The sequence below is a fragment of the Arachis ipaensis genome, chromosome B03, assembly GCF_000816755.2.
Source record: "Arachis ipaensis cultivar K30076 chromosome B03, Araip1.1, whole genome shotgun sequence".
Classification (NCBI taxonomy): Eukaryota; Viridiplantae; Streptophyta; class Magnoliopsida; order Fabales; family Fabaceae; genus Arachis; species Arachis ipaensis.
In genome coordinates, this window is record NC_029787.2 from 35,468,234 (window position 1) to 35,479,525 (window position 11,292).

Here is an 11,292-nt window from a genome sequence, read left to right on the forward strand (position 1 = left end):
TACAGTTTGCAAATAAGAATTTGCATAAATTTGATTTTGTAAAATTGATTTTGATGATAAGTTAGTTTGGGTTAACGTGATTTATGCTTGTCAATCTTTATATCAAAATTGATTATAGTAAAATAAATGTTGTTTGGATTATACTACTCAAAATCACTTTTAGATGAAAAATTACTAAAAGAGACATCAATCTTATATACTGCAAAATCAGAATACTATAAAAAATAATATAAAAAATATTTATCATATAAATAAAATAAATACAATAAAAATAAAAATATAAAAGAGAGTACTATAAATTTTATAATTTCAGATAAAAAAAAAATATTCTATCTTGTGCACAAAGATATTCTTTGGAACCGTCACTAAACTAGGTGAATTATTAGATACAGGATTCACTAGTGAAGTGTCGTCCAGACCACACGCACAGGGTAAAAAAAATTGGAATTTCAACTGTTGTCAAGGAAGAAGAAGAATTAACATTAGCAGAGATCCATTTGAAATGCAAAGTGTGACTAGATCTTCATGTCTTCCGACAACTAGAGCATCATGTGACTCAGATTCCTTTGGCACGCTAATATTTGGTGTAATCTCTGCAGAATCCCAAACAAGGACAAAAAAGTCACATTTTTATAAGATAACATGTTTATCCTCCATTTTTTAAAAGTAGATTACAACTAGAAAAATGTAATACCAATCCGGTAAGAATTGAATTGAGCCAGAGTTTCGAAATTTTTTTTCTCTTTGCACAAAAAGTGTACTATACTAGTACTATGAATGTTTTATATATGTTTGGAGGTTGGATAAGATTAAATGTTGTGTGTGTTTAGGGTAGAATCATTAATCTAATGGATGAAGGCTGTTCGTGCTCGAAACAAAGTCACCATCTGAAGAGGTGGAGACCGGAGATTGATTCCAACACTTGACCTCCAACTTCGTCAAGTGCAACACCAAGCTGGGAAGGCAAATTACAAGACATTTCGATACTAAAGTCAGTGAGCTTGTAAGTGAGTGTAGTGTATTTACCTGGTGTTGACCTCTCCTTTTTAGTCTCTTTTGGGATGTCGTTTTTCCGATATTAAGTACTCATTACGGCACATTATTTTGCTGGGATTCGGTGGTTACAGAATATAATGGCATATCTGTTGTGGTATCTGATCGTTATCCCGTGAAATCGATTATGGCATTAATCACTTAGTCGGTTATATTCTCTTTTGTTCAGAACATAGGCATAACCATAAGAGGAAATGTGTTCTTCAAGTTCAAGAACTTCAATTTAAAAGCCTTGCCGATCAACTTCAAATCAATTTGATATTCTAAACAATTTTGTTGCGAAGAAGCTTCAAGGATGCAAAACTTTAGGCACCAAAGCTAGCATCAATTTGGGGGTTGAGAAGGTTTTTGTCCATGGAGAAGAGAGGGTCGAGCTCAAGCCAGGACGCAAATATAAGGAATAGTGGTAGAGCCACCTTACACTACTACCAGCCACATGCCACAGGGCCACATAGCGACACTCCGATTTTGCGATTTCAGACTTTTGATGCAGAAAAATTGAGATTAAAATGGAGGTAAGGACTAAGGAGGTTAACCAAATAGATAAATAAAATTAAGAAAACACCCCATTCTTAAAAATTATAACCGAACAGAACCAAAGAAAAAACATATTTACATACAAGTTTTTCTACACATTGGTGCACCAAAATTGTTTTCGGGCGCTTGGTGACACAACATAGGTTGTGCACGAAATCTGTGCCCTCATTTAATCCTCCAGAAGATGAAATCAAAACTAAAAACCACATCTTCCTTTATGGCAGCAAACCTCTCTCTCTTTAGTCTCCTTCCTTCTCCCTCTTTAACAACCTTTTCCTCGACTTAGAAGTCATACAACACATGTTTGCCACCGCCTCCTTTTATTTTTTGCCACATTGTCATTTTTAAATTTTTTGGAAAACCGATTAGGTTTTTCCATTCAGTTCAACCAGTTTTTGACCCATTTTTTAGTTCAATTCGAATTTTTAAAATTTCCGATTCAAAAATGTCAAAAATATTTAATAACCAAAACAAATTAACAAAAAACAGTGGAAAATATAATTAGTGACCAAAACAAATTAATCAAAAACTTGTGGATCCATCGCTCTGTCTCACATTATTTTCTCCATTTCTTGTTTGGAATTTTTGTATGACGTTCCGCTTATTTTTGTAGCATGTTCAGTGGAGCTCGGAGTTGGAAGCACGTATATTGGAAAAGAGGCTAATTTCATGCTCAAAGCCTCAAACTCTGATTAAAATCCCTAAAAGCCAAGGCATTTTCTTCGGTTCATATTAATTGTGTATTTGCCATTGGCCATTTAGCTTAATTAGTTCCATCCTTTAATGATACACTTCTCAACAATCTTTCTATTTTCCTTTAAGACGTTGATGTGATTTTGCCCGATCAATAAGGTCCCATTTATTCCTTAGTAAAACGCGGCCACAGGGCCACATTTATTTGATTTCATCTTGACTAAACTTAATGTCAATACTCTTGATTTCAATGTACCCTACACTTGAAGCTATGTATTATTTTCATTACTAAAGCTCCAACAATAGGCTACCGCACCGAAGTTAGTGTTTTCAACAAAATAATCCTGAAAATAAAGCCAATAACATTTTACTAGAAACCGTAACATTATCAAAAAAACTAACCAGCAAAAAATATATTAATGACAAATTTTGGCAAATTAAGTGACCTCAGACATCCAAGGAAGGATTAAAGCAGCACAAGCTCTCAAGCCTGGCGAAGGCGAAAGCTCTTAGGCGGCCACTGCGAATGTTTAGAGAAACAAGCCTTTGGATTTATCATCATTGGCCATTTAAACTTGATGAGCACACTAAACCATCTAACAAAATATAGCACAAGACAAATCAAAACCAGAATCAACGACAAGTTCGAATAAACAAACTCTTAAAGCAGATAAAAAACTCAAGGTAGCAATTGCAAAAGCTATGAAAAATAAGCCACACATTGTACTCAAGCAACATTATATGTAGAAATAAACTAGAAAGTAGTTGAAATATTAGTTTTGAAAGCTCAGACATCCAAGGAAGGATATAAACAGCATTAGCTCTCGAGCCTGGCGAAGGCGAAAGCTCTTGGGCAGCCACTGCGAATGTTTTGAGAAACAAGCCTTACAGGATATCATCATCGACAGAAACTACTCAAATACAATAAATGCATCACACAAGATTTAGAACAGTAAAACTTATCCAGCATAGGAAAACATACTTAAACAGTTAAGTAGTTAGTAAAATTTAACATATTCCATCCTATAATGATCAGCGATATATGAAAAGAAAACAAACTGACAAAGTGATTGGATGGTAATTAAATGTTAGGGACATGTTCATCCCTAAAGCAATCAGAAACACTGCTAAAGGGGCAGACGTAAAGTCCCATATACATATCATTCCAGAATAATAATCAACAAAAAAATACAACTTCAGGACAATTGATGTGATTTTAATAACTTGTTAATGCAAAATGGCATCCTAAGAAACTAGAACAGATAAGGAAGTGCGATGAAATAACATGAGGAGTCATCAGATAGGAGCGAAAGACTAAAACAAGAAATTAATCACAGAAAAATCATCTGAACTATGCATTTCTAATCATCATATGACCCCCCTATGAAAACCATCGCACAGATCAAATACATTTTGGGTTATTCAACCGAACATTGCAGAATAACATCAACAAAACATGTAAAAATAAAATCGCAAACAAACAAGAGCATATGACTTCCTAATTACAAAAAAAAAACACAGGCCTCAGAAGGAAAGCAGCAGTTATATTGAAATCATGGAATATCATACATTACCCATTTATTATAAACCTTCATCACTGGCAAAGCAAAGTATTTGGGTATCTGAGGGAAAAAGTAAAATCACGTATTAAAGCCTATGCAGCAAAAACAAGACATAATGCAAGAAAATAAAATATTAAAACTCAAAATTTTCAGCTAAATTCTGGAATTTGATCGGCCTCATAGAGAAGATTAGATTGATCCACACGAATTACTTCAGACATATGCTTGTCTTTTTTGTAATTTTAATCATTGGCCAATTGAAAAAGCACGAGCCTTTGTAACAAAAAATCGAAAATTAAAGAAAAATAAGGAAATGGTTGCAGAAAAAAGGGACTCAGAATATGGGTGGTGATATAGCAGAATGGTCGGCAAGGCCGATAAGGCCAATTACGACGAACGAGACCTAATCACAATAATCGTCACGGTCCCAAATACATGAGTTTGATTGTAAACTAAAGTTGAAGACGGTGAGGAAGAATGAATAGGATAAAGATCTGATCTTTGTAGCTTGGAAGTAGATGTAAAAACCCTAAACAAGATATTAGATTTAGATTTAGACGAGGCGTAAGGGAAATAGGAGGAAGAGGATGATGCTTTATAAGGTGGGGATGAGAGGCAACTAGGGTTTTGGGTGATGCGCTGAAACGGTCAAATCTCTAGAATGTGCGAAGGGTGCGCCGCTCCTTAACCTGCACTGCCACATCATAACAACAACATAACTGCACGGAATAACTCATATTATAAAATACAATATTTTTGTTTATTCAAATACAATATTCTTTTATTATAAATTAAAAAAATATATACCAATAAATTATAGTTCAAATGGCATAATTTTTTCATATTCAATTAAAAGGTTGCGGATTCAAATCTCTTATTTTTAGTTAAAAAAAGACATAATGGGTAATTTTTTTGGATAGTCACCGTTCTGAATTTGATTAATTTATAATTTCGTTGAAATTTACCTTTTACTAAATATATAAAATACTAATAACTAAATTAAGACGTGATACTTATACAACCTAAACAGCTAATATATAGAAAAAGAATAATTATTAGTATTTTCAGTTAAAAAAAAATTATGAGTTCCAAAATTTAATAATAATAGCAGCATTGTTGTCAAACTCTCGAGTTAACTCGTAAACTCGTACGAGTTTACGAGTTTAGATATCGAATCGAGTTGACTCGGGCATAGACTCTATCTTGAGTAAACTCGGCTAGACTCGACTAGACTCGGTCAAACTCGGACAAACTCGTGAGTCTAGGACCGAGTTAGCGAGTTTGTATTTTTCTTCATTTCTGCTAAAAAAAGCGTCATTTTAAAAGCAAAAAAACACTTTTTTTATTAGGGTTAGGATAATACTCCCAAAGAATGAAAGAAAACTCACTCACAACTCACTCACCTGCGTCGTTTCTCTGAAGTCTCACTTTCTCCATGTTCTGCCGAAGTCGCCGTTCCACGTCGAGCTGTCGTTGTTCGCCTGCGTCTGCTACCTCTGCTCTGATTTGCGCCGTTGTCTTTGTGAATTTTACCTATGTTGCCCTCTGCTTTGTATTTCTTCACATCTCCATTATCCGCAACTCCATCGTACTATCACCGTTCATGAGTTCGACTATTTCTCCTACAGTCCTATCTCTACTCTGGTTTGAACCATCGTGAAATCCATGACTATTTGTTGCCATTATTTCGTGCTGCTGCTGCACCCTCACCACCGCTGCCTGCTGCACTCTTGTCTTTGATCTGCTGTTGCTGGGACTTTGCCCCTTCTTTTTTTCTGTATCCTCTATTTTTTGTATGCCTTTTGCCCTTTCTTTGAGCCTTTGCTTCTTGATTTAGTTTTTTTTTTTTTTTACTTTTTAAATTTTATTGCTTCTAATTTTAGCCTATTGCTTATCGTTTATGTTAGATGGCCAAATGGTTCATCCATTCATGGCTGATTAGTAATTAATTATTTTTATTAGAATTAATTTGATTATTTGATATTGTTCAATGTTCAATTAAAGATTAAGTATTACAGATTTATAATTTTTAATTTTGTGTGTTCTATGTTGTATTTGTATAAGAATAATTATAGAGGATTTGAATGTGTATTTTAAAGTATTTGTTATAATGTATGCTATTATTTTAATTTAATATATATGTGCTTTAAGATTGATATTATTAATTTTGAAGGGTTAGAATTGAGTAAATATACATTATACACACACACACACACAGAGATATATAAACTTTATAACAGGTGAACTCGTACAAGTCTACGAGTTAACTCGCGAGTCGAGTCTAGGTCAGCTCCACGAGTTTACTTAGACTCGCGAGTTTGACAACCTTGAATAGCAGTTAAAAGACCATTCTTTGGGCAATTCACCTAAATAAATTGTTTCACTTTTAAAATTACGCAAATGCATTGTCGCAGTTTCTGCATGATTATCGTTGGTCATAAACCACTGCTACCAGTAGTGGTTTATGTGCATAAACCGTTAGAGGCAAAACGGAAGTTCACTAAATTATATCTTTTTCTCTTTAAAAATCACTTCATTCTCTTTTGTTTATATCAACCATATAAAAGATATTCGGAGAGTTTGGAACATGGGTTATGTTCTTTGCTGCTTATTTGCATTTGACGTTCTAGCTAAATGAATTTTTTTTATTTATGCAACTTTGTTATCTTATGCCAAAAAATAAAAACTATTTGTATTTTATAGTTGATTGATTGGATAAATAATAGTGATAGCATCATAATTTTAATGAATAAAATAAAAAATATAAATATGCATGTAATAATTTTTTATTTGTATTTATTATTAAAATGAGACTAAATAGCAAATCAAAAAGTGAGTATTTAAAGAGTACTAAAATATATAAACTAAGACTAATTTTTTTTATTATTTTCATTCCTTCTAAAACTCATGAATGATAAAATAATTTTTTTTAGATAAAGATTAGTTTTACTATTTGTTTTCATACTCAACGTAAACTAGTCACCAAAAAAATACTCAACGTAAACTGCTGCTGCCTCTAGCGGTTTACACACGTATCCCAATGCACATAAACCGCTAACATAATCATGCAGCGACAGGCAACAGCGGTTTTCATGCTGCCACAACTCAACGTAATTCACGACTGGCAGCAGCGGATTCTGTGTTTGTGTAAACCGCTACTGTCAGTAGCGGTTTTCATAGATATGTGAAACAATGCATTTGCGTCTTCGTTTTGGAAACAATGCATTTACGTAATTTTGAAAGTGAAACAATTTATTTAGGTGAATTGCCCCATTCTTTATAGTCAAAAGTAAAAAATTGAGAATGTTTTTAGCCAAAATCTTCCACAACTTGTTTCCAACTTTGTTCCAACCAAACTTCATCTTCATTCTTTTGAATCCAATGGACTCTTTGTTTAACATTGTTTGGTAGCTTTAAACACTATAGGATTTGTAACCAAAACAAGCATGTAAATAATAACTAATTAATATTATCTATATATTATGAAAATAGAGAATAATATAAAATAAAATTAATTAAAAAATTAAGGAGAAAAAAAAAAGAAAAAGAAAACTTACCAACTCATGCTGAAAGCTATGAACAAGAACTTTAAAGAAACCTCTTTCATGTAAAGGCATTGTGAATAGTTAAAAAGAAGAAGTAAAAGAAGCTAGGTTAAGTTGAAGAATCTAGACAAAGAAGAAGAAGGAGGATTTGATACTCCTCTCCAATATTCTTTCACAAAAACAGTAGGAATTTTCTGTAACCAAAGCAAGCATGTAAATAATAACTAATTAATATTATCTATATATTATGAAAATAGAGAATAATATAATATAAAATTAATTAAAAAATTAAGGAGGAAAAAAAGAAAAAGAAAATTTACCAACTCATGCTGAAAGCTATGAATAAGAACTTTAAAGAAACCTCTTTCATGTAAAGGCATTGTGAATAGTTAAAAAGAAGAAGTAAAAGAAGCTAGGTTAAGCTGAAGAATCCAGATGAAGAAGAAGGAGGAGGATTTGATACTCCTCTCCAATATTCTTTCACAAAAGTTGTAGGAATTTTCTGTAACCAAAGCAAGTATGTAAATAATAACTAATTAATATTATCTATATATTATGAAAATAGAGAATAATATAATATAAATTTAGTTAAAAAATTAAGGAAAAAAAAAAGAAAAAAAAAACTTACCAACTCATGTTGAAAGCTATGAACAAGAACTTTAAAGAAACCTCTTTCATGTAAAGGCATTGTGAATAGTTAAAAAGAAGAAGTAAAAAAAGCTAGGTTAAGCTGAAGAATTCAGACGAAGAAGAAGAAGGATTTGATACTCCTCTCCAATATTCTTTCACAAAAATTGTAGGAATTTTCTGTAACCAAAGCAAGCATGTAAATAATAACTAATTAATATTATCTATATATATTATGAAAATAGAGAATAATATAATATAAAATTAATTAAAAATTAAGGAGGAAAAAAAAGAAAAAAAAAACTTACCAACTCATGTTGCTATGAACAAGAACTTTAAATAAACCTCTTTTATGTGAAGACATTGTGAATAATTAAAAAGAAGAAATAAAAGAAGCTAGGTTAAGCTGAAGAATCCAGACGAAGAAGAAGAAAAAGGATTTGATACTCCTCTCCAATATTCTTTCACAAAAACTGTAGGAATCTTCCGTAACCAAAGCAAGCATGTAAATAATAACTAATTAATATTATCTACATATTAAAAAAATAGAGAATAATATAATATAAAATTAATTAAAAAATTAAGGAAGAAAAAAAGAAAAAAAAAACTTACCAACTCATGCTGAAAGCTATGAACAAGAACTTTAAAGAAACCTCTTTCATGTAAAGGCATTGTAAGTAGTTAAAAAGAAGAAGTAAAAGAAGCTAGGTTAAGCTGAAGAATCCAAACGAAGAAGAAGAAGAAGAAGAAGAGATCCAACTATTATTTTCTCTTCTTTTCTCTTTGCTTTAATTTTCTCTCATTCTTTTTTTGCTTTATAACTACTTAGCATTTTGAAGTATAGAAATTATTTTAATAATTGTTTAAATACAAATAATTTGAAGATTTAAATTTTTTTATATAAATTTTAAATTTGAAGATTTAATTGATCGGAAATGAATAAACATATATTGATTTAATTTTAAAATTTATGCCATCCTCTCAAGTGAATATTGAAAAATTATGCCATTTGAACTATAACTCATTGGTATATGTTTTTTTTAATTTATAATAAAAGAATATTGTATTTGAATAAACAAAAATATTGTATTTTATAATATGAGTTATTCTGTGTAGTTATGTTCTTGTTATTGTCATAGCCCCTATGCCGGCGCTGCTACCTCGATAAGCGGGATTCACCACCGTCCTTGCCCGAGGCACATAGCGACTTACCAAATCTCAACATTTCAAGTTCCAAACTCATCATCCATCCTCAATTTCAAAAGTTCATCATCAATCCGGCTCTCCATCAGTTCACATAACAACTCCATCCAACTGACATATCAGGCCTAAGTCACCGTCTTCCAGACTCACTAACAGAAAATATCTAAGCTTAAGTCATCTAACTCATCCTTAATAGTCTCAAGGCCTAATCACTAGCTAAGAATCTTAAATAGAAGTTAAAGAAGTTTGGAAGGCTAGAGGAACCTTTAAAAATGAAGAAAAATAAGTTTCCAGCAAAACAGAGATCATGCGTACGCATGCCCCTGTCCCGCATACGCACAAGGCAAAATTGGGTAGTCGCGTACGCAACACCTCATCCGCGTACGCAAGAGTCCCCAATAGAAGGGAATTCCCGTGTCGTATGCACTGTTCTACGTACGTATGCCTTGCAAAGCTTAGAAATTTTCAAAAGCTGCAGAATTTTAAAATTTTTTTTACCGAACTTTAAATGTGCATAACTTTGTCGTTTTTTAAAATATTTTTCATCCGTTCGTTCTTCGAACTTATTAAAGCTCTCGAACCCAACTTTCATTTAAATCGAATTTCATAAAAAACCAAGTTCGGAGGCCAAGTTACGCCTCGTCAAAGTTCATCAAAAACAAGGTTTTGTCAAAATTCACAAGGTTCTCTAGTTTTTCAACACATCAAACCAAACCAAATTCAAATACACTCTAATCCATACCAAAACTTACCATTTGACACCAACAATCATATACATATGCTCCATCACTTACCAATTCACTTTCTCAACTAATTCCACATCTAATTATTATTCAATTCACCACTCCACCAACCCAAAATTCAACAACATCATCCCTCTCTAAATACCATACATACAACCATCATTAATCATCAAATATAATCCTATTAGAATCCACCATAATCATATCTCAACACATACAATTTATTCAATCTCCATCAACATGCATATACCACAAACACAATTCAAACACCCATATATTCAATTCAATCCTATCCTATGGTCCACTAGCCTAAGTTTCACGAAACATTACATATTACCTAAAGAAAACTGAAACCATACCTTGATCGATTTTCAACATGCTCACAACACCAAAACAAGGCCACCAAGCTTAATCCGAAAGCTTCAAACTCAATCTCAAAGCTCCAAGTAGCCAAAACAACTCCAATAATCACCAAACATCTATCTAACATTATATAATTCATCACAATAAGCAACTAGGGTTCACAATTTCACTAAATCACAAGAGCTAAGAGGAATCTTAACTTATCCACAGTAAATTAGGATGAAACCCAACAATTTTTCACTATTGATTGGCACCTAAACAACCAAAATCATGAAACTCACTCAAAATCAAAACCTAAAATGCAAAAATGCATAGGGCAGAGAACTAGAGCATGAGTTTCGAGTTCTTACCTACTTTGTTTTGCTAGAAATGACGGGATCGGTAAGAGCCACGTGTGGCTGTAAACGGCACGTGAATCGGAGCACCGTAACTCAAGTTATGATCGAAACAAGGTGATGAGAATAGTGTTTTGTGTTCTTCACTCTCTTCTCTCACAACCAGCCCCCCTCTCTTGTGTGTGCTGAAATGAGCTAAAAGCTCATTAAATGTGTATTTATATGTTGGGCCTTGGTCTCAACTTGGGCCCGGTCCAATCCGTTAACGTTGTGGGTTCATTTGGCCTAACTTCGGGCCAAAACTTTTAGGATTAGTGTTTGGTTTTTAATTTTAATTGTTTTCTAAAGATTTTTACAGTTTTTATTACTCTCTCATAGTACCGGACAGACTTAAGCCGGTACTGCCGACTAATCTACCGGTATGCATTTTTATGCAATTTTCCGCAGAAAATCAAAATTTTCCCACTCAGAAAAATTCACTGAATTTAAATCTCACCTTCAAATTTTTTAATTAGCACTTCTAGATTTTTGAATCTATTTTGGACAATTAATTTATTGTTTTATTTTATCTAAGCGGTCGATTAATTCTGATTCTTACAATGGGTGGATTCTGTTTGGTGATTTTTTGGGA

At 32.6% G+C, this 11,292-nt stretch overlaps 1 long non-coding RNA gene across 1 annotated transcript; it reads right to left on the reverse strand.

The window, feature by feature from the left end:
• LOC107630291 lies at window positions 2,706-4,471 on the reverse strand. Its single transcript, XR_001618227.2, has 2 exons — window positions 3,858-4,471; window positions 2,706-2,879 (listed from the first exon to the last, which is right to left on the reverse strand). It is a non-coding gene; the product is annotated as an uncharacterized LOC107630291 (long non-coding RNA).